Raw genomic sequence first — 6,809 nt, forward strand, 5'->3', positions numbered from 1 at the left:
ATCAAGTTGTCTCGAGCAAGAGATCGGTCACTTTTGAATACTTTTTAATGCTGAAGCTTATTCATGACGTCACATGCAAGTCAGTGCGACAGTGCTCATTATCTGTACTTTTAAGAAAGAAAAGGCCTTGTTAACTATGTCGATTTAGGGGGCTAGGTCCGTCAGTGCACCTCATGCGGTGCACTGCAGGCATTGCTTAAGGTTTTTGCAGCCCGTCTTCGGCCCCTAGCTACAACCTCTTTAATTCCTTTCACTGTACCTCCTTTTATATTCTCTTTCTTCCATCTTACTTTCCGTTCTTTCCTAACAAGTTGATTCATAGTGCAACTGCGAGGTTTTCCTCCTGTTACACCTTTCAAACCTTTTACTGTCAGTTTCCGTTTCAACGCTGAATGACCTCATAGGTCCCAGTGCTTAGCCTTTGGCCTAAATTTTATATGCAATTCAGTTCAGTTCAATTCAACTTGATTAGAGTTTGTGAATACAGTAATGTTAGTTTACATTACACTGAGAAATACTTTGAAATAGGCTTGGAATGAGCGCACACTTGCATGATATGAGTTTTAACTGGAAAAAATCGTTGATGTAGGTCATGAATTATAACGTGTGCGTAGATTGAATTTTTCATCAGAAGGCAGAGAAATTGATGAATGTTTGAGAATGAATAAATACCTCCAGTTTTCAGGAGTATACCTAAACTATATGCGGCCTTAATGTCTGTCCATTTCTCGGCCAGACCTAGTCAGTAGAATTTAGATCAAAAGTAAAGGGAGTTAACTTTATTAGAGCTGTTAGTTCTCCCTCACTGTACCGACTCCTGCTGTTGGCTTAGAACTCGTCCAAGTGTACAGACTCTGAATGACTAGACATTCAAGAGTGTTCTCAAGATCAGTAATTTTTAATAATTCTAGTTAGTTGTACTGTATATTATTGAATGGCTCAGACAAATTTTTCCTGTGACACGACGACAGAAAGATGTCGCGGAGAAAAATTTCACAACCAGTGCTGAAGTGAATGCGAATAATAGCTTAGTTCTTTGCTGTAAGATAACAAACAACTGTTGGTGGTTTTCATTGCCCCATATCCGTGTAACCTAGGGAATTTTACGGTAAAATTTCTTTGCAACAGGAGACATTCTTCTGTAATTATTATTTGTATCATACCTTGTTTCGAATACTTAGTTAATATTCATAATTTTTCTTTACAGACAAAGTTTTGCTTCAAGGTCTACTGCCATTTTGATCCAAGTCGTTTCAATACATCTATAACGATACAACTCAGAATCTTCGTTCGATCGGTCAAGTGATTAAGCCAAAAAAAAAAAAAAAAAAAAATAAAAAAAATAAATAATAATAATAATAATAATAATAATAATAATAATAATAATAATAATAATAATAATAATAATAATAATAATAATAATAAATAAGGAAAAAAGGTGTAGGTTTAGCTATTAACGTCAACGCTTGTAACAAAGCATTCTTTTTCTTTTCACCACCTCACGTGGTGCACTGTAGGCATTACTTGGGTCTTTGCAGCATCCCTTCGGTCCCTAGCTGCAGTCCCTTTCATTCATTCTACTGTACCTCCGTTCATCTTTCGCTCTTCCATCTGACTTTCCTTAACACCCTCTAAAAATTGTTTCATATAGTGCTTCAACCACGAGGTTTCCCCCCCGTGTTAGGCTACACCTTTCAAACCTTCTTAATATCAATTTCCCTTTCAGTACTGAGTGACCTCATAGGTCCAAGCGCTTGGCCTTTGACCTAAATTCTATTCTCCCTTTTCTAAAAGCTGCATCCAGATGCGGCACTTGATAAACCAAGAAACTTAATCCTCTCCCACAGAACTAAGCAATGTCCCTCAGTTGAGCTCAGTTTGCTACGCGGCCTGTTATAGCAAACGCTTTGTTTTGAAATATTCAATGTTGGCGAGACACTCGACTCTGGAGTAAAAATTGTAGTCAGTAAATTTTTAGGACCATTTGGCTAAGTTCTTAATTCTGCAATTGTTTTGTGTAGTAAATTAAATAATAGTAATAAAAATATAAAAATGAACAAGTAATTTATGAGAGTTGCATAACGTACTTGATATCTAAATTCTGTAAACTTTGATCTAGTTTTAAGAAATAAATGATTGTATATATGGCAGATGAGTGCCTATAAATTCAACGCAATTGCTATTTTTTTCATTAAAACAAATGACTCGCAAATATTTGAACAAATCGGTTTTAGCATTGAAACTTTGTAAGGTAACGAAATGGATTGTATCAAATCGGCTTTATGGATGTATTGGAACGACTTATGTTGGAATGAAAACTAAGGGAGGAGGAGGAATCTAGAGTCACCTTAACAGCGAAGTATGTGAACTGATGTCGGGGCAGATTGTTATCAACATTCATGACAGGGCACGAATCGACGATTGAACTTTGTAAGTTTTCCTTTTTTTGTCTAGATGAAAAATTTTTTCAAAGCCCAGTAATCTGTCCGTAACTCAAGGGTCAATATGACTGCAAATTTTCTGTAAAATATGCATAAACAATTTTTTCGATAAACACTGACTTGACAAAGTTTTATGGATGAGCTTACCAGGAGTTTAAATTTCTCTTAAAACTTGGTGTGTGGGTGTGTACAGGGAAGACAGTAAAACTGCAGGCAACTACCCCGCCCCTCTGGTTTGGTAACTACAGTTTACGTGCAAAATGGGCGCCGTGTTTAGTACCAGCCCCATAGGGATGAATGCTAAAACACGAACGAAAGACGATAAATATCATACACATAAGCAATAGACATAAACATAAAACTTTTTAAAATGCCTTAAATACGGTAGGGGCCAAGCCGCGGTAGTGGTATTCAGCAAAAAAGCTTTAGATCAGTGTACGATTAAATATTTTTTCTTTTAGGTTGAGGCTCAAAGAAAACGGATTACAATGAGGACCTGAAGGAAACGTTGTGTATATTATATTCTAGACTTCCAGTATAAGAAACCCCAGTTTGTTACCTGGATCTTGGGCCTGTAAAGGTAAGACACTGGTCAAATTAGCAATTTTTTTTTGCAGACTGCCTTCCGCTGATTGCATGTCACCTTGGTTTTCCAAATAGAAACAGTTCATACTCTACGAAAGTCAGCTATGTAGCTTTTAGAAGTATTTTGAACCTGATAATATGCTTTAGTCTGTGTTAAAGTTTACAGGTAAAACATTTCCGTAAAAATATTCGTCAAAACAAGTACAGCATCAGGAACTAAATGGATGGTGAACGAAATTAATGACATGCGTAAAATGAAGTATAGAACGTAGTGTTAATAAACTAAGCCTAAACATAAAGTACACTTTGCTGCAGCTTTGTAGAGGGGAATGTGGTCTTCAGAACTACGAATATTTAGTTCTGTAGGTGTCCTGACGATATGTAGGATTCCATTCTCTAGTTTCCTTAGGAATCTGATTCGCGTTCAAATGCGATGAGATTAGAGGTTGTTACTTTGTGTAAATATGAGTATGGCTAATGCGGTGCACTGAAATCTCAATACATGGTTGGATTTCATTTGTGTAGTCCAACGTTAAGTGAACTTGTTCTATGGTATATTATTAATATAAAAGTAAAATGTGATTTTATTGCAAAAATAACTTAACTCTGTACTATAATGTCCCTCGAAAATATTTATAACAGTACGAAAATTGAGCACAATAGTGTAAATGAAAAAGTTCACGTTTAAAGTTATAATAATAATCATCACTAAATTGTGTGAGAATTTGTGCCAATTTTAACATGGCGTATGAAGTTAATGCTCAGTACTTACTAACATTTTATTTTTTCAACAATTATTCTTTCGGTTTAATGTCCACTGGACTAGAGGAATATCCAGTACTCAACCCAGGTAGACTGATACACAACTGATGAATTACTTTCCTGGACTGGGGATAATTTTGAACCTTATTCTCAAAACTGCAATCTTACCAGAAAAAATAAACTTACTTCATTTTTTTTAGCAAATAACAGAAGCAACTCTGACAATGTAAAACTGGATGGAAGGCTATGTCCCGCCTGACCCAAAAAATATCTCAAGTCGGTCATAATCACAGTGCTAAAAACGAAATTACCAAAAATGATTAAGTATAAAAGCTCACGGAATCAAAGCATGTGACTATGAAAAAGAAAAAAGTTGATTGTTTAAAAAATGTTCTGGAGGGATAATTGGTCTATCTTGCAAGATTTCCAGGCAAAAATTTGGAAAATAAATTAAAACTTCGTTTCCTTGTCTGTGGTTCCTCCAGTATTAAGGTTTCAGCTATGTTTCATAACCCAGTATACATTATCGCGAAGATTTGTTGAATTTTTACCATAGACTTTTGTTTCCTACCTTTTACCTCCGTAAGATTCCACTTTGCATTTCCCGGCATTTTCAGAGAATTAAAAGACAGGCCTCTATCATTCAAGAGACTGGACCACATTATTTTTGCACTGTAGAAAGAGTATCATGCCTAGACTACCTTACGTCCAGCGTATTTTTACTGAAGGAGCCGAGACTACAGTTTACCGTTGGGCATTGGTATAAAAATGATGTCTCAGTGACTTTTCACTGAATCAGGGAGTCGGGACAATATTGTAAATGGACTATCTTTAATGTTTTATGTACTAAATTGTTAGGAATGCAATAGAGAATTGCTGGTTGATATTCAGGGAATGTTTTTCTAAATGTTGAGACAGGGCTCGTTTATTACTCTAACTTGTTATATCAAAGGTAGTTTTACCGAGAAAAGAACCAGAACTATGTCTTTGACAAAGGGTAGCAGTGTTTCATTACTGAACTTAATGTTAAGTAAGATTTCCAAGTGGTTTAATTGTACGTATTAGGATTTTTTCAACTTGATGCAACAGGTAACCTTATTTTTTCACTTAGCTATTGATATCTGGACAAAATAGTTCGATAACAAAGGGCGTATTGGCATTCCTAGTATAAAATTCTCCTTGCCTGAAAATACACCATGATCAAATGTTGAAAATCTGATTGTTAGGACTGTTGGTCAAAAACATGAGTGGTGCACTTTACGAGGTAAAAGGTGGTGGTTTGTGAGGTGATATAACATCCAAATCTTACACTTTTTGGAAAATACTTTTCATCATATGTAATCAATAATGAAGGACTGAATTTTATTTCAGATATTTGCGACTTTTGCATAAAACATCTTTGTGCTATGAAATTTTGAAGTCCTGGGAGACTAGCTTAAATTTTCCCTGCTATTCTCTAGTGATTATGAGTGAATTTTATGGTATTTTATGTAAATAGGTTTTTTTATGAGTACCTTGAGATATGTAGTTTTTGAGAGCAGTAAATGGCTCTTTTCTGAAAGTAACTGAGCCAATCAGGGGAGTGTTTGGATAATTTGAGACAAACTAGAGAGATGGGACCATGTTAGTGCTGAAAAATCGTTATAGCCAGGCTCAAGTAACAACAACAACAATAATAATAATAATAATAAAATAATAACAATAATAATAATAATAATAATAATAATAATAATAATAATAATAATAATAATAATAATAATGCAGGTAACGATAAAATTTTACTGTGATTTGCTAATAAGGATTTACACTAAGAAGCTTCCCACTTCTGCATTGCAATTCAATTTTGAATTATTACTTATAGTGGCTGTGATACAATGGAATTTAATTTCATTAAGGTGTACTTCACAAAATACTACAGACGCTCATTACGGGTCTGAAAAAGACCCTGTCCCATGTGTGCCCCTTTTAGCAAAAGGGGCCTGGGTATAGGATGCTTTGGGCCTGGCTATAACGAATTATCTTTCATCTTAATGCCTTGTAAGGCAAAAGATATCAGTGATATGATATCACTAACTTCTTCCTCATCTCTTCAGGAAATTGTGTGCAGCATGCGAGCGAAAATGGGACAAGCTGATTAGACTCCAGTCTCACCTTCAGTCTTTCTGGTGTGAACGAAGAACTTGACTCAAGACAGGCCTGCATTTATTTTTAACAAATTTATAGAGTGTAGCGCTTAATCACCTGTGTCAACTGGTCCCTATGGTCAGATGAAGTGGGAAAAAATGGTCCCACCAAACATAAATCTTGGGAAGAGTCATACTTTTACATGTATAGGGAAATTGTAATCTTACAGATGCTGACCATTAAAACTAAGACGGTGTTAAATTTGCAGTCATGAGCGTTAGTTTATTATGGTGATCACTCTGCCTATCGACTCAAAGTCGAGTAGAGTTCAGCTTTGCTTCTTGTAATTTTTAAGTTGGAACTATAGGAGTCTGTCATGTGAGGTAGTTCAATGTGATTCAGGTGATAAAATTAATTTTTTATCACAGAAACCTGCTACTGGTTTAATATATCAGGATATATGTTTTTCACGTTTATTCATACTCAGTTGAATGTTAATATCAGGTAGCTCAGCACTGTTCAGGATGTATAGGCTTATTTTATACCTAAAGCTCATATCGGCATAATTTAAACTAATAAGCGTTTACCTAAAGTTTTTATAAGTTTATTATCTCAGGTAAAATATAACTCGGTATGTTTCAGAACTCGTATTTATCTTTGTAAGACTTCTTATCACTTTAAGACCAGCTGTCAGTTAGTTCAGCACGTGTAAGGATACACAGTTTATTTTCCACTTGCATTTCTCTATTAGCTAGTAAGTAGTTCAGTGTTTCAGAATAGTTAAACAATAGCTATGTGGTACCTCAGTATACTTCAGGATACATAGTCTCTTCTGCGTAAGATTCATAAGTTTATTATATAAATTTATTATATGTTTAATATTAGCTATCAAGTAGT

General features: G+C 35.0%; 1 long non-coding RNA gene across 1 annotated transcript; it reads left to right on the forward strand.

Annotated features, from left to right (window-relative positions):
- Positions 1–966: 966 nt before the first annotated feature.
- LOC136829157 (uncharacterized) lies at positions 967–6,594 on the forward strand. The gene is made up of 3 exons (XR_010850322.1): positions 967–2,430; positions 2,903–3,021; positions 5,882–6,594. It is a non-coding gene; the product is annotated as an uncharacterized lncRNA (long non-coding RNA).
- Positions 6,595–6,809: the final 215 nt, after the last annotated feature.

Source organism: Macrobrachium rosenbergii, chromosome 44 (assembly GCF_040412425.1).
Source record: "Macrobrachium rosenbergii isolate ZJJX-2024 chromosome 44, ASM4041242v1, whole genome shotgun sequence".
In the NCBI taxonomy this organism is placed as follows: Eukaryota; Metazoa; Arthropoda; class Malacostraca; order Decapoda; family Palaemonidae; genus Macrobrachium; species Macrobrachium rosenbergii.